The sequence below is a fragment of the Neoarius graeffei genome, chromosome 6 (assembly GCF_027579695.1).
Source record: "Neoarius graeffei isolate fNeoGra1 chromosome 6, fNeoGra1.pri, whole genome shotgun sequence".
In the NCBI taxonomy this organism is placed as follows: domain Eukaryota; kingdom Metazoa; phylum Chordata; class Actinopteri; order Siluriformes; family Ariidae; genus Neoarius; species Neoarius graeffei.
This window is the reverse complement of record NC_083574.1, coordinates 38,148,663-38,173,208: the sequence shown is the minus strand read 5'-3', so window position 1 is coordinate 38,173,208 and position 24,546 is coordinate 38,148,663.

The following is a 24,546-nucleotide window of genomic DNA, read 5'->3' as shown; positions in this document are numbered from 1 at the left end:
GGAGATACTATATCATCTCATCTCATTATCTCTAGCCGCTTTATCCTGTTCTACAGGGTCGCAGGCAAGCTGGAGCCTATCCCAGCTGACTACGGGCGAAAGGCAGGGTACACCCTGGGCAAGTCGCCAGGTCATCACAGGGCTGACACATAGACACAGACAACCATTCACACACACATTCACACCTACAGTCAATTTAGAGTCACCAGTTAACCTAACCTCCATGTCTTTGGACTGTGGTGGGAACTGGAGCACCCGGAGGAAACCCACGCGGACACGGGGAGAACATGCAAACTCTGCACAGAAAGGCCCTCGTCGGCCACAGGGCTCGAACCCAGACCTTCTTGCTGTGAGGTGACAGCGTTAACCACTACACCACCGTGCAGCCCGGAGATGCTATCCACTCAGAAATTTATTTTAAAATAAAGGCTTTGCATATCTCCTTTAAGGTCTGGTGTATGTGAACACTTTGGCTTCCCATTAAGTTGTGATGCTGACATGACTGAATGGTGGAAAGAAACATTCCAGGGTGCTGCTTCTTTTTCTTCTTCTGCCTCTTCTTCTTCTTCTTCTCCCTTGTTCAGCACTGTTGCTAGGTCAGGGTCCATGTGGACCCTATTGATTCACATGTCATATTAATTGGAGCATAGTTTTATGCCAGATGTCCTTCCTGCCACAACATTCCCATTTCTGGGCTTGGGAAACAACCATTCACACACACATTCACACCTATGGGCAATTTAGAGTTGCCAATTAGCCTAACTGCATGTCTTTGAACTGTGGGGGAAACCGGAGCACCCGGAGGAAACCCATGCAGACACGGGGAGAACATGCAAACTCCACACAGAAAGGCCCCCGTTGGCCATTGGGCTCGAACCCAGAACTTTCTTGCTGTGAGGCAACAGTGCTAACCACTACACCACTGTGCCACCCAAAAATATTCCAGGGTATTGAAGCTGCCAAATATTTATGCAATATACTGGCATTAATGCTGCATACATACGGCTAAATGCATACTTCCTGATTCAATCCAGGCTAAAGGAATCACTGTGGTGATTGGGAAGTTTGGGTTCACTTGTGCAGGCTGCAACATTCAAGATTCATGTCTTGGGCTACAGAGAGCTAGAATACTGACAGCGTAACTAGCTAACAGCAGAATAATAAAAGCCCCATGCCTCAAATATGCCCCCTTGTGAGTCACAGCTGTTTTTAATTTTGCTGCATTCTAATGCACATCTTTTGTTTTATGTGCTGCTAAGAGTCTGAATGGATCACACAAACACTGTCACTATTAAGTTTCAATGATAGTACTTTTATAATGTCGAATGTCTTCATTGATTAAAAATGGAAATAAATCTAAAGCATGTACTCAGGCATTCCTTTAAAATATTCCCCTATATGCTGCAGTGTTCGTGTCACCAGGACTCTGTGTACTAGTAATTCAGTGATGTGTCAGTGTGCAGGAGATGAGGTCTAGCCAAGCCTACTGGAAGTGAATTATATCCTTTCAGTTAAATCTGGCCATTTCTGCAGTGCTGAACTGCAAACTCTGAAGACTCCAGTCACGCTGAGCTGCAGCATAGACCAGAATTGACTAGCTTGTTGAAGCTATTAGCATCAAGCATGTGGGAGGAACAGCTCTCTTTAAGCTATCTCTCTCTCACACACACAGTAATTTACTTGCTTTCTCCATAGGTTAGACATGAAGGTGTCTGTCATCTTCTGCAACATATGGTAACATTATGATGCATGTTAAATGCTTTTTGTGTCATGCAACACATTTCACAGGTCTACCATACGTTGAGTAAAAGATTTGATTTATTTATTTAGTTTAGTACACGTGCATTAGTGAAATTCTCAATAATTTTCAATGCAAACACACTTGTCTATACTGCAATAGGAGCCAGATTAGAATATTGGCTAATGCTTTATTTGAAGGGTATCTACATTGACATTCATGAGATATTCATAGACCATGCATGAATCTTTGATAAAGTAATGCTGGACTATTTATTAAAGGTTTAAATCAAAATTTATGTGCTGGCATTAGAGGAACTCTGCTACCAGTAACTTGTGAGTTTTGCAATAAAGTATATGGTAACATTTTAAAGTGTTTATTTGTAGTGTGACACAAACCACTGATCAGCTGATCAAACCACAGTTGCTACATGCCACAATACACGATCCTCCTCGATTTTCTTTTCCTCACGCAAAAATTCCAAAGCTGGGGGTTCCCATGTTAGAAGTCATGTATTTTGTAAACTGCTAGCTCCACGGCCAGGCTACCAACCTTATTTTGATCATGAATCAATACTCGGCCCAACATATATATATTTTTCAATTCAAGTCGATAATGTTGCTCCAAACGGTTGATTTTTTTTTAACTAGGAAGAAAACTTCAAATCTACTCTGCCAGTGCTACCATTTTTGAAATCACATGATGCATTGCTGCATGCTGATTGGTTGAAATGTGAGTGACATTGAATCCGTCTACAAGAAACCACACACCAATGTTTTGAATGTGAACTGTCAAAATGAGTAACAAAAACAGGACTAAAGGCTCACAACACACCTTGTCATGGTATGGAAGGGTTGGAAATTAAACAAGTAGTACACAAAGTCTATTGGTCAAACAGCGCAGCATGTAAAGTTCACAAGCACCATTTCAAGTTTTTGCCAATCAGCATTCAAGAATGCAGTCACATAGGGGTGTGCAAAAATATTGATACGGCGATATATCACGATACTTTGTCTTCCGATTCAATATCGATACTCAAAATTTGAATATCGATATTTTTTCAAATAATAAATCATGTTTCAGACGGGTTGTAAATCCTGTATGACTTCCGCACCTCCGCTCCGCGAGGTGTCGCTGTGCCGCTCCCTCACTGCAAGGCACTCTTCATCTTCTCTTTTTTCCCCAGCGGTTGCAGTGAGGAAAAAAAAAAACAAGCAAGCATGGCTGTTAACGTAAACCTAGAGACGCCGCTGAACTTTAAGGCAGATGTTTGGAGGCACTTTGGATTCCAAAGGAAAGGAGAAAAAAAACAGTGAGCCGGACAAAGAGTATGCACTCTGCAAAACCTGTTTCGCTCCAATTAGATATTCAGGTAACACAACAAACTTGCGAACTTACTTAGCACGACACCACCCCGACATATTAGCTCAGCCGGAGCCACCGAAACCCGACCCGAAGCAAACTACACTGGACAGCGCCAAAGTCCTCCCGTCTACTTTAGTGATGTGTGACTTACTGTAACTGTGAACTTAATTTTGTCATTTAAGGCCAAAGGCAAGAAGCTGCACTTTATCTTGCATTTTCAATTTTAGTGTGTGTGAGACACTGCATTTTATTTTGAGTATTTACTCTAAGTTCAGAAGAAACATGATTCACTGAGGTTTCAGTTCAGTTTCAGTGTGTGGACACTGACCCACACTGCACTTTGTTTCATATGTGCTCAGGGAGACTAAGATGCCCACTGCACTTTTCAATGTGTTTCAGACAGTGTGTTGTTCCTGCAAAATAAGCACAAGTTAAATGTTCTCAGGTATATGTTCTCAAGTTTACAAAGAACAAATTGATATTAGTGTTAGCACTGAAATGTATGTGCAGTCTGCAGTGCAAGTTTTAAGTTTTCATAAAACAATTTGATTCTGCTTGTTAAGCAGCACTGATGTGTCCATGCTTACAGAAAAGTTGATAATACTAGCACAGAAATGGGAATTTTCTGTATGTTGTAGTGAAGCAACTCTTGGTTTTGCCAGCAGTGGAATAGAGACAAATATATGTCTGGCAAGAGTGTGTAGTTATGTATGTGAAATGTAATTTTACAGTGATCAATAAATTCTGATTTTCTTCAGTGACACAGATATCGTGATGTGGTTGAAATTTCTTGCAATATATCGATTATCGCAGAATCGCTGTACCGTGATATTATCGTTATCGTGGGCAAAATATCGCCATAGTATCATATCGTGAGGTATCTGGTGATACCCAGCCCTACAGTCACATGATTTTCAATCATGACAGCGCCAGCAATGTAGATGAACTTTTCGGCTCGATTCAGAAAATCAGCAGCAGGGGACACTAATATTAATTTGAAGTTGCCGACATGTTAATTCAGGAAACCTTTATTGTTTTGTGATCAAATGGAAACTGACAGATTGCATGTGGAGTGGACAGGTCATGAATTACAGCTGTGGGGATTTTTCTGTATCATAACTTGGAGGAAAAGAAGACGGAGGAGGATTGTGTATTGTGGCATGTAGTGACTGTGATCAAAGTGGGTATTGCAGCAAACAGCCAGAACATAACCTCTGAAAAATGAGATCAAACACTAAATAAAGAGCCTGAATATACATGAATGAATATCTATGCGAGATCTATGCATTCAATTCAGTCTCCAAATCCTATGCTGATTGGAATGCCTATTTCAGACATTTCATTCGGTGACTGTGTATTGAGCAGAACGACTTGGCATTAAAGAAGGTAAATTACTGGCTCATGTTCTTGGTAAGCTAGAGTCATGTTGTCTGAAAATCTGACTCCCACTGATGTAGATTGGAGTTAGCCACATGGTGTCAAGAATACAGGGAATAATGACCTCTTTCCACAGTACTCTATCCAATTTTAAATGCTGACTTTTTTGTGTGTGTGCACCAGTAGAAACCCTACTCACATGGTCTATGGGGTTACATGGATGTCTCTCTGAAGAGTCAGCCATTGTAGTATTTCTTGTATGGGCTACATGTGCTTTATGAGATTGAAAATACTGGTTTTCCAAATTCTTACCTTTCTCGTTCAGTTCAATAGCAGAGAGTCCATCAATTTTAAAGAAATCAGATAGGTGAGTAGTGACCACCTTTTATGAAAATGTGTCCAGAAATATTCAGAGCAGAGAAGATGGGAAAGCAGCAGTGATCATTTTTGAGACAGTTAGAAGGCACGTTAAAACAATAATAGACACATTTTACAAGTGTGCGTGTGTATCAGGGGGTGTTTATAACTAGCTGTCAGGGCAGTAATATGGAATTCCTAGAAGCTCATTACCCTATACTCCCCCCTCCCCAACTCTGTCTGTCCATCTGAGTTGCATGTTGATCCTGAGGCCGAGATGCTGACCTCTTCTGCTCCTCGGACTTGCCTGATCCATCCTGATGCCCTACATCTGGCTGGAGTCTCATCACATTGCTCCTGTGGAGGACAGCCCCATATGGACAGTTGAAAGTCGCATTTGGAAGATGGCTCTGGACACTTACAGTAATGCATTTATGCCTGAGGACTACAGTTGACTTGCTAACTTTAGGACTGCAGTTGTCATAAACAGTTTTGCACTCAAGTTTCCATCAATGAACAGTTTATAACTTCAACAAAACAGACTTCATGTTCAAACTATAATGATTTTCCTGGTTACACAGTTATACTTTGTGACTATATAGGACACTGTTATAAAAGCAAGTTACTGTATTTATAATCATGCTATCTGTTATCACCCAGATGAGGATGGGTTCCATTTTGAGTCTGGTTCCTCTCAAGGTTTCTTCCTCATATCGGCTGAAGGAGTTTTTCCTTGCCATCATCGCCACAGGCTTGCTTATTGGGGATAGATTAGGGATAAAATTAGCTCATGTTTAAAGTCTTTAATTTTCCGTAAAGCTGCTTTGCAACAATGTCTATTGTTAAAAGTGCTATAAAAATAAACTTGACTTGACTACACTTCATAGCATTTCCTTGTTTAACTCTGTTTTCAAATGCATTCCCTAAGTATTGAATCCATGATGAATGAAACCAGTTGTGTTAGAACTACTATTGAACACAGTGTACAGAAATGTTTCGTATGTACACTATGTGTGTGTGGTTCACACCAGTGGTTTCGCTGTGGTTCCATAGATAAAAAGAGAAAGCTAGGATCAATACTAAGGTTGCAGGCACACACTGTGATTCTACTGTGGATTCAGATATATTGAGCAAAAATGAAGCTCAATACTGAATCAATATCGGATCATTTGTTCAACAAAAGGAAGTGAATAGTCTTTTAGTGATGTGTGTACTTTGCCCAGTGGTGGCCTTTGGAAAGAATGCAAATCACATTCCCTGGTGTCCCAAACAATAATCAAACTCACACACAGCTTTAGGGGTGTAACACTACCAGTATCTGTATCTGTTTAGTGTTCCAAATATCTGTATCTATGTGATCTACCATTGCCTAATGGTTATAGAAGCAGCTTTGGTACCAAGAGATCACTGGTTCAATTTCCTGGACCAGCAGGAATGGCTGAAGTGCACTTGAGCAAGGCACCTAACCCAACCTGCTCCCTGTGTTAGGACTAGGACTGTTTTGGCCTCTAGAGGCCGCTGTTATTTCCTTTTCATGTCGTGTTTATTTTGGCCTCTAGAGGCCGCCACTGTTCCTGTGTTTTGTGTTTGTGTTAATTGCCTAATTATCTTCACCTGTGTCCTTAATTAGTTTGTCTATTTATACCCCTGAGTTCAGTCCTCTTGTCACGGAGTCTTTGTGCTGTTATGTTTATCTCCAGTTTCCTTTGTACTGTGTTTTTTGATCTTCTTAGCTTTTGAATTTTTGCACTTTGCTTTTCTTTTGGATTATACTCTTTGGTTTTTTTTTTGTCTTTTGTTTTGCCCTGTATATAGTGTATATAGTTTAAATAAACCTTTTGATTCTTTTTCTACTTCCGCCTCACGCCTCTGCATTTGAGTCATCCCCCTGGTGGCCTAGTGGGGGTTTGCTGGATTATCACACCAACGAACCAGGTTCGAATCCCAGCAAAACCCTAACAGAAAGACTCCGTCATGACCGACTCAGCAGAGGCTGCTTCAACTGTCTACCCGGCCAACCTTCAGGGAATTATGGCAGCTTTGACACGCTTCGGAGCGACCATGGACGCTCATGGACGGACGCTCACCAGCCAACGTGAGGCCCTCGCTCGCCACGAGGAACTGCTTCAGCAAATTGGGAAAACCCTGGCACAGCTGACATCTCTGCCTGCATCTCCTGCTCCTGATCCAGTTCCTGCTCCTGATCCAGCTCCCACTCCTGCTCCAGTGCCTCCTGCAATGCTGCCTTCTTCACCTCGTGAACCCAGCCTTCCTGCACCACAGAGGTATGACGGCAAGCACAGTGAGTGCCGAGAGTTCCTTACCCAGTGTCAACTCACCTTTGAGCTTCAGCCTACCACCTACACTACGGATCGCCGCAAGATTGCCTTTGTGATCACCTTATTAGCTGGTAAGGCGCGAGCCTGGGCTACTGCTATCTGGCAAAGACAGGGACCTGAGTGCTTTGATTTCCAGCTGTTTTCTGAAGAGATGCTTCGGGTCTTCGATCAGGCAGACATCAGTACCGACGCAGCCCGAAAGCTCATGTCCATCCGGCAAGGAGGAAGCGTCGCAGATTACGCCATCTCGTTCCGAACACTCGCAGCAGTAAGTGGATGGAACGAGACTGCCCTGGTGTCAGCCTTCCACCATGGTCTGTCTGACCCCATCAAGGACGGTCTGGCCTCTATTGGATGCCCAAGTGACCTCGAAACCCTCATCTCACATGCTATTCATCTGGACAACAGGATGAGAGAACGCCACCAAGCCTTGAGCCCCCCCAGCCTCCCTACCTCTACCTGGAGACCGTCTACCTCCTTCAGTGACTGTCCAGAACCCATGCAAGTGGGTCGTACTCGCCTCTCCGCATCTGAGAGGGAGCGCAGAAGGAGGGACAAGTGCTGCATCTACTGTGGCAAGCCTGGTCACTTCCGAGCATCATGTCCCGAACTCTTGGGAAAAGGACCGCCCCGTCCAGCCGAGGGAGGGTTGTGACGGGGCCTACCCTCTCTCCCGGACTCCCTGGCCAAGGAATCTACATCCCGGTCTCCATCTCCTGGGGTGAGTCTGTCCACTCTTGTCAAGCTTTGATAGACTCAGGGGCGGCTGGGAACTTTATGGATATTCACTTCGCCCAAAGCATCAATATACCTACTGCACCTCTTGAAGTCCCTCTGTCTGTGTCTGCCCTCGATGGTCAAGCGTTAGGTGATGGAAGAGTCACCCAAGTTACTTCTCCAGTCTTCCTCCAGTCTCAAGGTCACAAGGAAGAAATATCCCTGCACCTGATTCCTTCACCTGAGTTCCCAGTTATTCTAGGCCTTCCTTGGCTTACTCGCCACAACCCTCGCATAGACTGGGTAACAAGCCAGGTTGTGGAATGGGGCCCTGCATGCCATGCCTCTTGTCTGCTCTCTAGCTCTCCTGTGTCTCCTGCCGAGCCCCCTGATCTCACCGAGTTATCTCAAGTTCCCACAGAGTACTGGGATCTCAAGGAGGTATTCAGCAAGAGCAGGGCCGCCGTTCTTCCTCCGCACCGGGCCTACGACTGTGCCATCGACTTGCTCCCTGGGACTACCCCTCCTCGTGGCAGACTGTGCAAACTCCCCTCTGCTCTTGAAACTGCGAAACTTTTGTTTAATCATGTCTTCCGAGTCTTTGGTCTTCCACAGGACATCGTCTCAGACCGAGGGCCCCAGTTCTCCTCCCGAGTGTGGCACGGGTTCTGCAAGGTCATCGGAGCCACTGCCAGCCTCTCCTCTGGGTTTCACCCACAGTCCAATGGTCAGACGGAGAGGCTCAACCAGGACCTGGAAACCACCCTGCGAGGCCTGGCTATGGATAACCCGACATCGTGGAGCACCTGGCTGCCATGGGCGGAGTACGCCCACAACACCCTGCAGTCATCGGCCACCAAGCTGTCGCCATTCCAGTGCCAATTCGGGTTCCAGCCACCTCTGTTCCCGGACCAGGAGGAGGACGCGGGGGTGCCCTCGGTCAACCAATATGTGAGACGGTGTCGCAAGACCTGGAGCAAGGTCAGGAAGACCCTCATACAGACCTCCAGAACCAACCAGACTCAGGCCAACCGCCATAGAAGACCTGCACACGCTTTCCGCCCTGGGCAGCGTGTTTGGCTGTCCACTAAGGACCTTCCACTGCGGGTGGAGAACCGCAAGCTTGCTCCTCGCTACATTGGCCCCTTCAAGGTGGTGCGCAGGGTGAACCCTGTCTCCTACCGGCTCCAGTTGCCCCGGACTCTGAGGATCAACCCCACTTTCCATGTTTCCCTGTTACGGCCCGTACTGACGTCTACGTATGCCCCTGCCCCTAGGAACCCCCCACCCCCCCGCATCTTCCAGGGGCAGACTGTGTTCACTGTGAATCGCCTGCTTGACTCCCGCCGGGTCCGCGGCGGGTTGCAATATCTGGTGGACTGGGAGGGCTATGGTCCTGAGGAGCGCTGCTGGGTTCCTGCTCGGGATGTCCTTGATAAAGAACTATGTCGGGACTTCCATTCGGCCCATCCGGATCGCCCTGGGAACGTCAGGAGACGCTCCTAGAGGGGGGGGTCCTGTTAGGACTAGGACTGTTTTGGCCTCTAGAGGCCGCTGTTATTTCCTTTTCATGTCGTGTTTATTTTGGCCTCTAGAGGCCGCCACTGTTCCTGTGTTTTGTGTTTGTGTTAATTGCCTAATTATCTTCACCTGTGTCCTTAATTAGTTTGTCTATTTATACCCCTGAGTTCAGTCCTCTTGTCACGGAGTCTTTGTGCTGTTATGTTTATCTCCAGTTTCCTTTGTACTGTGTTTTTTGATCTTCTTAGCTTTTGAATTTTTGCACTTTGCTTTTCTTTTGGATTATACTCTTTGGTTTTTTTTTTGTCTTTTGTTTTGCCCTGTATATAGTGTATATAGTTTAAATAAACCTTTTGATTCTTTTTCTACTTCCGCCTCACGCCTCTGCATTTGAGTCATCCCCCTGGTGGCCTAGTGGGGGTTTGCTGGATTATCACACCAACGAACCAGGTTCGAATCCCAGCAAAACCCTAACACCCTGGGCTGCTCTGGGTATGTTGCATGTCGCTCTGGATAAGAGTGTCTGTTAAATGGCATTAATGTAATGCAATCTGTATCTGAGAAATTAAACCTGAAGTGGGCTTGGCCTAAACTAGAAAGTGTTTTTTTTTTTTTTTTTTTTTAAGAAATATGAAACCCACAACTCTACATCTGTAAAAACTGGAAAGAAGAAGTAGAAATGTCAGCATAGTCTGTGAATTCTGGCACTGACTGTTCCTCAACCTCAGCTACATCACTTGATCATAATTGGCCAAAACTAGAGATTCACATGGGATTGAATGAACAAATGGATGCTTTAAGTGCATCACATAGTACTGCACATTCATGTGGTCTTTCCATGTCCTACAAGATTCATATCTGTCTGCTCAAGTACCCATATGAAAGAAAAAAAACCTCACACTCGTCTGACTTTTCTGTTGCATTCCACAGGATCCCAGTCTTGACGCACAGCTCCATTCTCAACCAGTTTACCTTCTGTTCATAACTGTACTTGTATCTCTCTGCTCACACATTACCTGCTTGGTGTGAATCATGTATTTGTATTGAGTTACATCTCTGCTATTTTGTTCTGAATATTTCCTTAGTTGGACAGTGCAACTAAGATTTACACACTGTAAGTTTCATCATTACATTTCTCTGGCTCATGCGTCCATAGCTAGAACCATGAATATAGGTTGAGCAGTTCATTTTTTTTTCTTTCCTTTGGAAATCAAATCAGCACTTGAGCTCCCTGACAGATTGGCAACCTGTGAACCTGTACCCTCCCTCTCACCAGTATCAGTTGGGGTTGGCTCCAGCTCACCCGCAACATGCAGTGGATAAGTGGCATAGAAAATGCTTGAATGATTGAAAATCATCACTTGGCTGTTCTAAAATTGCCGAATGTACCTTTAAGGCATTGTGTATTCACAGAACCTGTTTCCTAATTTCATATTATTGAGAATAAACATGAAATAACACCCAATACACTATGCAGAAAGACAGATTCATATATTTTTTGCATATACGAACATTGTTTAAACGTTATACAAATGCCACAGAATGCCCTAGGCACATGAAAGTTTTATTTTCAACTATCAAGAAAATATCTTTCTGGTTTAATCATATTAATAATGACAGCTTTGGTTCTCTTGCACATGTACAGATTTGTTTGTGAGCCTGCAGCAATTTGTTCTCCAGGTGTAGTGTTCTTCTGCTGCCCACACACCATGGTGTTTATCAGAAACCCAAATGGTGGCGAATCAGTGGATTTAAGCAGTTATTCACTGAAAGAGCAGCACTAATGCTGTGTGGAATTGCTTGTAGAAGAGGTGGCCATGTCAAGGGCTTTGCTGTATTAAGTTTCGTTCACACATACAGTGCATGTACATAAATTAGCTGGGTTAAAACCTACTCATTGGGTAATATCAGAGCTGCTTTAAAGCCTGAGCCCTTCCAAAAGGGTGCTGAGAATATGAGAGCAATGTATCTCATTACCTTGTTACACATATTACAGCCCACTTGATGAAACCATTTAAATGATGTCTTAGATTTCTAAGAGGGTGATGTTATATTATGTATTGTGCATGTGAAAAAAATACAAAGAGGCAGTGAAGTATATCTATAGATATCCGCAGATTAAAGCTTTAAATTTTCATCTTATCAAGGAGTGTGTAGGTGTGATGCAGGTGTAGTATTTCATCAACTCATTTTGGGAGCCTGGGACTACTTGTGTGACTAAGGGTGCTTTCATTCTTGCCATATTTTTCTCAACCACCAGAGCATGATTTACATGCAATCCTATGGGAAGAGATCATAAGGTGGACAAAATGGGCAACTTGGAAAAGAAGAAGAAGAAAAAAAAACAATGCTTTTGGCATTTCTTTGGTCATACTGGAGCATTTTCAAAGGTTTTCAAAACCTTTGTTTTTTGTTTATTCTTTTACACCTTTTTTTTTAATCTCCTGACCAATCAAGAGGTAGTGCAAGAAACAAACAAGAAATAAAAATAGAGGACTGGAAGAAAAATGAGTTTTGTTAGAGAGTAAATAAAAGGATATTTACATTTTATAATTGTAAATATTTAATTGGTACTATTCCAAAGTTGCAAAGTTACAGAAGTCTTGAACCACAAGTTGCAAGAAAACAAGTGCCAGAGCTTTATTTCAGTTTAACATCCCATTATTCTGACTTAATAACTTGTTTACATGTCTGTTTACATGCAGCCTAATGGTCCGTTAATAACCCAACTGATAACTCAATCAGAATAGAAAATGTACATGATAACATCAGTTTGTAGCAGATACAGGAAGCACATTAATCTCAGTACATTTTAGCCTTTAATATTCTCAAAAAAACAACAAGGATATTGAACATACACATCATAACACAAAAAGAAGGGGGGAGGGTAAAACTCTTGATAAAGTGTTTACTTCTTGTATTCACAAACAATGGACTTAAATGTTGGTAATACCAGGCGATGAGGTGGCACGGTGGTGTAGTGGTTAGCGCTGTCGCCTCACAGCAAGAAGGTCCGAGTTCGAGCCCCGTGGCTGACGAGGGCCTTTCTGTGCGGAGTTTGCATGTTCTCCCCGTGTCCGCATGGGTTTCCTCCGGGTGCTCCGGTTTCCCCCACAGTCCAAAGACATGCAGGTTAGGTTAACTGGTGACTCTAAATTGACCGTAGGTGTGAATGGTTGTCTGTGTCTATGTGTCAGCCCTGTGGTGACCTGGTGACTTGTCCAGGGTGTACCCCGCCTTTTGCCCATAGTCAGCTGGGATAGGCTCCAGCTTGCCTGCGACCATGTAGAACAGGATAAAGCAGCTAGAGATAATGAGATGAGATGAGACTAGAAGATGAGTAAAAGTGTTATACTGATGGATAAAGTGTTTGTTTTGTTATTTTCAGCAAGAAGAATGTCTTTGCTCCTGACTGTTGGGCAAATATGAAATTCTGAGCAAATTTACTGTTGTCACAAACTCTTCTCCTCTGTGTCCTTTTAATAATTAATAAGGCAGCACAGTGGTGCAGTGATTAGTACTGTCGTCTCACAGCAAGACGGTTTTGAGTTCAAACCTCATGGCCAGCCATGACCTTTCTGTATGGAGTTTGCATGTTATCCCTGTGTCTATGTGGCTTTCCTCTTGGGTGCTCTGGTTTTCTGTCACAGTCCAAAGACATGCAGTCATCTGGCTACTCTAAATTGCCCAAAGGTGTGAATGGTTGGTTGTCTCTGTGTTAGCCCTGCGATAGTTCGGTGACCTGCCCAAGGTGGACCCTGCGTCTCACCTGAAATATGTAAGCTCAGATTGGCTCCAGCTTCCCCTTGACCCTGATGGATAAGTGGTATTGATAATGGATGGACATGTACAGTAAATGACTAAACCTCACTCCATGCATGAGCATAATTTTGGATTGGATTACATAGAACATCCAGAAAAACGAGGATCGCCTACAGAGAATTAAATTTATTAAACATGCTTTTGTAGTTGATTCAGAATCTACAAAAGCAGCGAATTCATTTGGACTTGCAAAAGTCTCTGTATGTAAACATACCCAATGTAATTGAAAATCAACCCATTTGGGTCCCATTTTAACTGTTGCTCCCCTTCTCATGGTTGTTTATTGATTATTTATTATTGGTTTTCCCCTCATCACCAGAATTAAAAGCAATTCCGTCGTCTGTCGTTGTCCATCCACAATTTACAAAAATCACTACTCCTCCTACAGGATTTCCATCAAACTCACATACAATGTTCCCCAGCTCGGTGTGCATAAAAGTTGTCAAGATGGTGGTGCCACATCATATTTACGATTTTATGGGTGTCTGAAATTTTTGGGTGACTCATCACATTAAACGCTACTCTTTGTAAACTGCTGGGACGTTTTCATTGAAACTCACCCAGAAGACTCTAAAGACATATTACAACAAGAAATGTTCACCAGGTGGTACCACCTACCATGGATGACGCTACAGAGGGGTCATGTGCAAATTCACAAAAATTGCTACTCCTCCTACAGGAGTGATCAGATTTTGATCAAATTCATATGGAGTGTTCTGCAGGTTGGTGTGCATAAAGTTGTCAAGACGGTGGTGCCACCTGTCATATTTAACATTTTATGGATGTTTGAAAATTTTGGGTGACTTGTCACACCAAACACTACTGTTCACAAACTGCGAGGATGTTTTCACTGAAATTCACCCAGAAGACTCTAAAGATACAGTGGGGCAAAAAAGTATTTAGTCAGTCACCAATTGTGCAAGTTCTCCCACTTAAAAAGATGAGAGAGGCCTGTAATTTTCATCATAGGTACACTTCAACTATGAGAGACAAAATGAGGAAAAAAATCCAGAAAATCACATTGTCTGATTTTTAAAGAATTTATTTGCAAATTATGGTGGAAAATAAGTATTTGGTCAATAACAAAAGTTCATCTCAGTACTTTGTTATATACCATTTGTTGGCAATGACAGAGGTCAAACATTTTCTGCAAGTCTTCACAAGGTTTTCACACACTGTTGCTGGTATTTTGGCCCATTCCTCCATGCAGATCTCCTCTAGAGCAGTGATGTTTTGGGGCTGTCACTGGGCAACAAGGACTTTCAACTCCCTCCAAAGATTTTCTATGGGGTTGAGATCTGGAGACTGGCTAGGCCACTCCAGGACCTTGAAATGCTTCTTACGAAGCCACTCCTTCGTTGCCCGGATGGTGCGTTTGGGATCATTGTCATGCTGAAAGACCCAGCCATGTTTCATCTTCAATGCCCTTGCTGATGGAAGGAGGTTTTCACTCAAAATCTCACGATACATGGCCCCATTCATTCTTTCCTTTACACGGATCAGTCGTCCTGGTCCCTTTGCAGAAACCAGCCCCAAAGCATGATGTTTCCACCCCCATGCTTCACAGTAGGTATGGTGTTCTTTGGATGCAACTCAGCATTCTTTCTCCTCCAAACGCGACAAGTTGAGTTTTTACCAAAAAGTTCTATTTTGGTTTCATCTGATCATATGACATTCTCCCAATCCTCTTCTGGATCATCCAAATGCTCTCTAGCAAACTTCAGATGGGCTTGGACATGTACTGGCTTAAACAGGGGGACACATCTGGCACTGCAGGATTTGAGTCCCTGGTGGCGTAGTGTGTTACTGATGGTAGCCTTTGTTACTTTGGTCCCAGCTTTCTGCAGGTCATTCACTAGGTCCCCCCATGTGGTTCTGGGATTTTTGCTCACCATTCTTGTGATCATTTTGACCCCACGGGGTGAGATCTTGCATGGAGCCCCAGATTGAGGGAGATTCCCAGCAAACACAAAAATGTTTATATAACGTTGTATAAACGTTTGGCTAATGTTTCAGAAACGTTACAAAATAACGTTTATAAAATGAAAATTTGTGGACAATTTTTTCGTTTTATAAACGTTTGAAAAAACGTTATATAAACGTTTAAAAAACATTCTGGAAACCATCATACAACATTCTGGAAACGTTTCAGAAACTTTTTTTAAAACATTGTATAAATGTTTCTTAAAACCATTTAAAAACAATAGTAAAACGTTTCTTTAATGTTTTAGAAACGTTATTAGAAACATGTTAATACCTGTTAAACTTATAATATAACAACACATTTTTGTTATTGCACTTAAGTTTATTTCATTCCTCTTTGCAAGTTCAACAAAACCGATTTGAGAGCAGAGTTTTTTTACATAGACAATATTCACATTTACATATAAAGCCCTCATGAACAGCAAAAATGATAAAGATACTAATATTAAAAATGTATCTAAATTTATTAAAGAAGCCTTGCTACTAAGAACCAAAACATTAAAGTTAACGTAATCATAGCAAATGCGCAAAATCAGTTAAAAGTTGAAATAAAAAAGCAAATTAAATCAAATAAGTTGTTTGGCCAATATGTTAAATGGCTTTAGTCCATAAAGTCTATATCCGTCTAAATTAGTCCATAAGTTGAGGCTTTCCTCATTCATCCCCTTGGTCTTCCTCTGCAGCTGCAGGATTGGTGTCCTTTTTGCCCTAAAAAATGATTGGAGATAATTGCGAGCCTTCGATGAAGGAGATTTTCTAAGATAACTTCTAAGTGGACCCGGCCTTCTCGATCTTGTCCCAACAGCAACACGCTCAAAATGGCGCTACTTCCGGTCCCTGCGCCTGCGCAAAGGCGTAGGTCGCGCAGGCGCAGGGAACCAGCGAACAAAATGCCAGGGCCAAAAGGGCATGTATTTTAGCAAATATAAAACGACGAATGTCGTCTATCCAAATTATTCAAACCATACTTGATAATTACGAGACTAGAGCCACACATTTAATGATTTATCTATCTATCTAGATTTACATCTAAAAAATATTTAGCTAGATCGAAGGTTTTTTTTTCAACGTTTATTAAACGTTTATACAACCACTTATTTTCCATAAAATTATTCCCATTTTTTGATACTTTTTAAAAACGTCATCATGTAGTGTTTATAATCACACAATTAATTGTAGAAATTTTAATATTATCTGTTTTAGCCAGAAGTCTCCGAATATGTATAACGTTTTATAAACGTTTCCTAAACGTTGTGAATGAAACGTTTTAAAAAGAACGTTTATAAAACGTCAATAAAACGTTACTCATTTACTGATTATTTTGATAATTGTAATACAATCATTATGACATCTTAATATCTAAAAATACCAAGAGATGATAAAAAATGTGCCACGGGTCAGCAAATATGACTTTATAAAATTTTCACCAATGTTTCATAAACGTTTCATAAATGTTTAATAAAACCTAACCTTAATGCAACCCAAATGAAACGTTTTATAAACGTTTTGTGTTTGCTGGGTTATCAGTGGTCTTGTATGTCTTCCATTTTCTAATAATTGCTCCCACAGTTGATTTCTTCACACCAAGCTGCTTACCTATTGCAGATTCATTCTTCCCAGCCTGGTGCAGGTCTACAATTTTGTTTCTGGTGTCCTTTGACAGCTCTTTGGTCTTGGCCATAGTGGAGTTTGGAATGTGACTGTTTGAGGTTGTGGACAGGTGTCTTTTATACTGATAACGAGTTCAAACAGGTGCCATTAATACAGGTAACGAGTGGAGGACAGAGGAGCCTCTTAAAGAAGTTGTTACAGGTCTGTGAAAGCCAGAAATCTTGCTTGTTTGTAGATGACCAAATACTTATTTTACCGAGGAATTTACCAATTAATTCATTAAAAATCCTACAATGTGATTTCCTGGATTCTTTCCCCCCATTCTGTCTCTCATAGTTGAAGTGTACCTATGATTAAAATTACAGGCCTCTCTCATCTTTTTAAGTGGGGGAACTTGCACAATTGGTGGCTGACTAAATACTTTTTTGTCCCACTGTACATATTCCAACAAGAATTTTTCACCAGGTGGTGCCACCTGCTATGGATGTGACTACACAAGGGCCATATGCAATTTCACAAAAATCGCTACTCCTCCCATAGGATTGATCAGATTTCAAACTCGCACACAACAACAGTGGCTGGTATGAGCTACAGCCTCATTGAGGCTGTTTTTATTTAAGATGGTTTAGCAAAAAAATCCAAGAGTGAAAGGAACTTAACAATGCTGACTCAAAGCTGAGAACATTTTTAACTTTTACAATGAAAATATAACCCAAACACACCACATTATTGCATGTAATACATTCTATTGTTCTTTGATTTGCTTCCTTGTACCTTACAGAGAGGCATTTATGAACCTCGGTGCATATTAACGTAGTGGCCCAGCTGAGCCGAAATAGCAGATTAGAAGTATCCTGTGGAGACTTGCATGTCTTTCTCAGTTGCTGGGATGGCAGCAAACAGAAAGCTTCAGTGTGAAACAAAACTTCAGCGAGGACTCATTGCACTGTGAATGCGAGAAGCTGACAGAAAGATTTTTAAGGTATGAACATCAAAAGCTCGAGTGTGCATGTTGGTTCCACAGTCTTACCTGTGTGCAGGAGAAGCTTAAAAGCTCTGCTGTCCTTCCTACTAGAACACCCTGCTGTTTAACAGTACTGATCTTAATGGCTTGCCAATACCCGTGGAGAATGGGGAATGTACAAAGACATGTTAGTCCAATCGGCTCTGCATTAACTAAGCATTAATAGTACTTTACTCTGATTGGAGGCATGCTTAATGAAGCACTAGATTAACATTTTAAAACACACAACCCAGTGCACAATGTGTTCCATACTGGGCATTGAACTTGTGTGTTAGTATCAGTGGCGTAGTCCATTGGGGGTCTATCAAGCATGCGTTATGTCTCAGAGACAACACTATAGTCATAATGACAATTACTACCATTACTACAATGAGGGAGGAAAAGCACATTTGGCCATTTTAAACATAAAACACTATTGATGTTTAGTCCAGGCAATTCACTGCCTCCTCTAACAATCTACAGCATACTGCCAATGGCACAAATCACTTATTGACCAAAGATCCACCATCAGGGATAAATTGGGGACAAAATTAGCTCATGTTTAAAGTCTTTATTTTTCTGTAAAGCTGCTTTGCGACAATGTCTGTTGTTAAAAGCGCTATACAAATAAACTTGTCTTGACTATCCAGTGCTTTCAGATATCTGTAGATTATAATTTAAAATGTGCATCAAAGCAGGCAGGTGGAAATTACATCATGAGCATCAGGATTAGTTTATTACAGAGTTGTGCAGAAATATTTACTGAAAATGTCATCAGCAGAAACTTTGCAAATAAACAATACATTTCTAAAGATCTATAGACTTTACTTTTTCAACCCTAGTTAGCTCATCTGGCTGACAGGTGATGAGCTTATGCCATCATGTGTTGTCCGTCGTCCATCCGTTGTCCGTTCAGCGTTGTCCACATTTCATGAAAATCGCTTCTTCTCTCTCAATTCACTGATTTTTATTCTTTGTGGCAGGAAGGTAGGTCTGCCTGGGGTACATATAGCTTCTACTCAAATTAGCATAATTGCAATTAGTAATGAAGATATGGAGTAATTAAGCCCTAATGAGCAGTTTTCACACAAATTGCTTTTTCTCCCTCAGTTCTTCACTGATTTTGATTCTTTCTGGCATGAAGGTAGGGGTGCCTAGGATGCATATAACTTCTACCCAGATTTGCTTAATTACAATTACTAATGAAGTTATGGACTAATTAAGCCTTAATGAGCAGTTCAACAAAAATCACTCCTTCTCAGTCAATTCTTCGCCATTTTGGATTCTTTCTAGCAAATAGGTCGGTATTCCTAGAGTGTATAGCTTCTATATATAGCTTGTATATAGTGTATATAGCTTGCAACATTTATTATGCAAGGTGGCCCACTTTAGATCATTCCTTCTGGACTAGACAGGGCCGGGGTGAGCTACACTGTTATTGACGGTCTCATTATAGATATAACAGTTTTGGTGAAATAGTTAGTTAGGTGTGTCCTTTGATGATCTTAATGCTGTATTTATTTATCAAGAAAAGTGGGAACAGGTAAAGTTTATAGTGTCTTATAAATGAAAAACAAACAAGTAAACAAACTCAAGCCTAAACTGACATTGACGATGTATTAATTATGTGCTCGCCTGCCAGCTAGGAATTAACTGACCAAAGCTTACATCTACAGTACCATCAAGACATCCAGTTTTCATTGTTGACAACAAATGACAAATGAAAATCCAGGCCCATCATTTTTTAATAAAGTCGTATAATGGCACCATGTCTCTGCCAATTTGGAATTTCAGTTGTAGGTAAAGGGCAGCATAGTGGTGCAGTGGTTAGGCCTGTTGCCTCACATCAAGAATGTTCTGGGATCCAACCTCATTGCTGACTGGTACCTTTGTGTGTGGAGTGAGAGAAGTGCACATGAGAAGCACTCAGGACAAAATATGCTTTACTTGTAAGATTGTTTATATCCCCTTACCTTAAAGCTTGAAATTTCTGACACTTTCTAGGTCCATATGAAGAAGATGAGATGAATAAAGACCCCTTGAATAATAATACAATAATGAGTGTGTCCAAAAGGGATCCAACACAAACAGGCTTGCATAGATATGGCTCAAATTGCGAGCTTTATATAATGGTCCATCAGCTCAAGGCTATGGAGCATGTAATGTGAGCATGATTCCTGGGATATCTCACTCAAACATTCGTCCAGCAGTGAGACGTGGACAAAAGACTGCAGGAATTTCAACCAGAGTCCTGCATTTACTGCATATGCAACCACAGCCATAGGCATTAAATGTGGAGTTGCAAAACCTAATTGCAGCAGCAACGACTAGTCATTCATCGTCCTTTCTCCCTGTATTTATTGGACATGAAGAACAAATTCTTCTCATCGAAAGCTCTCTAGTGATCATCTCTGTTGTTCTTTACACTCCTCTGCTTCCTGTTTCTTGTTCTTCTGCCAGCTGTAACGATGATAGGAATTCGGCAGACTGTGTCAGTGATAAACAGGGGATGGTGATGGGAAAAGCAATGGTGATGGAAGTGGCACTGTGAATAATGCAGAGGATGGCTAGCAAGAATATGGCAGTGAAGGAGACAGTGACATTGATCGGACTGCAAGACGCCTGTACACTTTGTTTTCTGAGGTCAATGGAAGCACAATGCACAACACGCCACTTTGAGGAAGGGGTCGGTTAATTCTTAGGGTGAGTATGTGCAGTGTATATGTATAAACATTTCAGTGTAAGGTGTAGAGGTCATAATGCGAGTGTATGTGTCCATGTGTTGGAGATCAGATGTTATTTATCCGATGCATCTTCCTCTGTTCCCACAGGTGGCATCCCAGGAAAAATGACTCTCAGTTGTGTGTGTGCTTGAGTGCATGCGTGTATTTGCATGACACAGTGATGTGATTTTAGCAACAGCAGCAAGCAACAAGTAACATCTTCTCAATTTTATGCAACTTATATATCTATACTACTAAAGGAAGGCTCTCTGTCTGTCTGTTCACCTATGCAAATTGACACGGCTGGATGCACATACTCCATACTTTGCACATGGATTGGTAACACCCCAGAGGGGGCCAAGACAACATTTTTGATTTTCCAAAATATGGGATTAGTGCTAATCCAAGACTATTTATTTCCTGTAGGCTACATGCTTGCACTAACACACTGTGCTAATCCAAGACACTATCATCTCCCATAGGCTACATGCTCACGCTAATACACTACGCGCAGCCTCGGCAAGGAATCCCCTCCCAGACTTGCCTGGGAATTTCAATTGTACGGGACCTCATAAACAGTGCTCCTCGCCGGAGACTTCCACTAGGGCAGAGTCTACATCACTGAGGAGGTGTAGGGAGCGATTTACGTCATTTTGACAGAATACAGTTAAAACATACTGTATATATCACATGATATGTATGACCACACCCTAGGACCAGCACAGCCCCTGTGAAGAGCACCATTCAGAATAAATCAGGTTCAAGGGCAATAACTACGAGTAATATGCTAAAGTGACACATCCAAATGATTTGCTCAACTGATTCCTCAGACCAATCCTATAGCAAGTGTGGTCCAACATTTTTTTTTTAATTCCCCACGCTGAACTTTAGTACCTGCAATAAGTTGCTGTTTAATTGTTGAAGTTCCACTTGGGATAAATACATCTGCATCATGTCCTGTTATATATGACTTTTTGTTAAATGTGTATTGAGACATTATGAAGAAAAATAAATCTTGGAAGGAAGTAGCAGAATTTGTTCAAATCTCTAGGAAGTGTATATAGCAAGTACAGCTAGGTTGTTTTGCTAATCTGCCAAGGAAGCCAGTACAAAGACAAACATTTAATGCATCACTAGCAGTCATTGCCTGCAGGAGAGAGGAGACGTAGTAGTTATTGCCTGTCACTGAGGAGACATAGGCCCTGTCCACAAGGCAATGGATTCAGGTGAATCTGATAAAATTGTTTATCGTTTCGGCCTGGCGTCCACACGGCACCGGCGTTTTGGGTGCCCCAAAACGAAATCTTTTGAGAATGGGTTCCAGAGTGGAAAAATCTGGCAATGGCGCTGTTGCGAAGTCGTCTGGATGAGTAGAACGGATTTGTTTACGATGACGTCACAACCACATGACAATCCCGCCAGCAAAAATAAGGAAAAAAAAGGAGCGATCTCACCTCTTCAGATGTTGGTTTAAGTCCGACAATACATTCCTCAAAAAGGGCGTAGAAGAACAAAGTAATCCATCAACGTGTAGCATTCAATTTATTCCGGACCATTAAAGAATTCTGGAGGATCTCAGAATGTTGGTGTACCGGCTTCCATCTACCCCCGTTCATTCCTCTCTCTCTCCATCTACCCCCATTCATTCCTCTTTCCGCGTCTCCATTCAAAAAACGAGCACGTGATTTAAAGGGACTATAGCCATAGGACAGGGAGTGAGAAGGTGTGCGCGTGTGACAGTGACAGGGAAGAACCTAGGCTCATGCTCGCCCTGAATTTCTCTTAAAGTGAAGGCAGAAGAACGTTCAGCGCCTGGCCAGGCTTTCTATGTATTAATTTACATAGACGTTTTAATATGAAATATAAATAAGTGTCTTAGACAATAGATACTATTTTACGCTACTGACTAATAATCAAAACTTTATGTGGCTGATGCTACAGAAGAAGGGGTTTATGCACATGCGTCTACTTCTTCTATTGTTCTGGTGTCTCCGATGGGACTGTCTTACAGCGCACGTAGAGGTGTGGCATGTGTATTGCATCGTTTTCAGCAAGCGTTGCGTTGCCATATGAACCTGATATTGTACTGATCCATTGCCCATGTGGACGCGATATTTAAAAAAAAAAATCTCGTTGCCGTTGTCATGTGGATGTAGCCGTAGACTTGGCCCTTGCACTGATTGCGAGGTCCCGTACAATCGAAACTCCGAGTGGGGGAGGGGATTCCCTGCCAAGGCTGCGTGCAGTGTTTTAGTGTGAGCATACCGTATAGCCTACAGGAAATGAATAGTGTCTTGAATGAGCACAGTGTGTTAGCGTGAGCATGTAGCCTATGGGAAATGAATAGTGTGTTGGATTAGCACTAATCCCATGTTTTGCAAAATCAAAAATGTTGTCTTGGGCCCCTCTGGGGGTCACCAATCCATGTGCAAAGTATGGAGTATGTGTGTCCAGCTATGTCAATTTGAACAGGTGAACAGGCTGACAGCATTCCTTTAGTAGTATAGATTTTACATTACATTAATGGCATTTAGCAGATGCTCTTATCCAGAACGATGTACAACTCACGCAGAGCAGCCTGGGGGTTAGGTGCCTTGCTCAAGAGCACTTCAGCCATTCCTGGTGGTCCAGGGAATTAAACCAGCGACCTTTTGGTTCCAAAGCTGCTTCTTTAACCATTAGGCCACGGCTTATTAAATTTATATTTAGCTTTAGAAGCTAATACATATCTCCAAGTGACAACGGTCATGCTCAGTCCACATCCATGAGAGACAATCTACAACAAGTCAGTCCATGAGTGACTTTTTGCCTGCTACTGTGAACACACAAAGAGAAAAATATTGTTTTTCTTTGTCATAAGAAAGAAACTACAAATGCAGATTAGAGGAATGAGTGTTTACAAATGTTGCAGAGCTAACATTTATGATCCACCTTTGGGATGCTTGTCAAATGTTACTGCATTACTGGAGCTGTAACTGCCTTTAAGTGAGCTGTAACTGCTGTAGAACTGTCAAACTTGCATGCCCTTGGGTACTGTGATGGAAAAGAGTTTGAGCCTCTAATGCTGAGAAGGCCAGTACACAAAACCCATAAACACTGAGAAGTCGAGTGAAAAATCCCAAAGGGTCCGTTTTTATTGGGGAATTAACACAAAGTACTGAAGTTTATGTTTGGCCTGGGAAGAGCATGAGCCAGTCTAAGATTTTTCAGTTATACATGACAGCTAGAGTCTCTGGTATCTCTCTGACTGGGGAAAGGAGAAAATAGAAAGAAAGAAAGAATTGCTTTAAGCAGCTGAAAGTGATGCAGGGAAATTCACTATATTAACATATAAAAAAGAAAATAGAAGGAGCATAGAAGGAAGAAATGAAAGAAGAAAGAACAAAGAAGAAATTTGCTGGGTTTCAGTCATATGACTTTTCTTAGCAGTTTTACCGGAAGTGAAATAGCTGGTGGTCTAAGGGCCTCTGCATGCTCTTGCGACAAGGCTTTCGCAGATAGCTTTTCTCAGACAGTTGTAATTTATCGTTGAGCAGGGAATAGGCATGCGCGATGTTATTCACCGCATAGGCGTGCGCGATGTTATTCACCGCCACAACGCAAGGGGGCGCGAAGTCGCTAGGAGTAGTTGGTGGGTGTGGTTAGTGGAGTGTTTATCCTCCGGTTACTTATAATGACTAGAACTGGAGTGGTATAGATGTACGTACTTCCTCGATCAACCGCTTTTCGTGCTGCTCCATCTTCGCTCGTGTTTTTAAAAATGGCAGTAGTGAAAACAAACCAAACCGGGAAAGTAGGGACACGGAAGTGCGTGTACAGCGGATGTAGAGTGGACCTGGAGTGGACCAATCAGAGCCCTCTTGTCTGCGACGCTGTCTGCGAGGCTTCTGCGGTGGTCACAATTTTTGGGAGGTGCACGCAGAGCGCCTGCGAAGGTGGGGAGGCTACGCAGATGCCATCTGCGACGCCATCTGCGAGGACTGTGTTGTC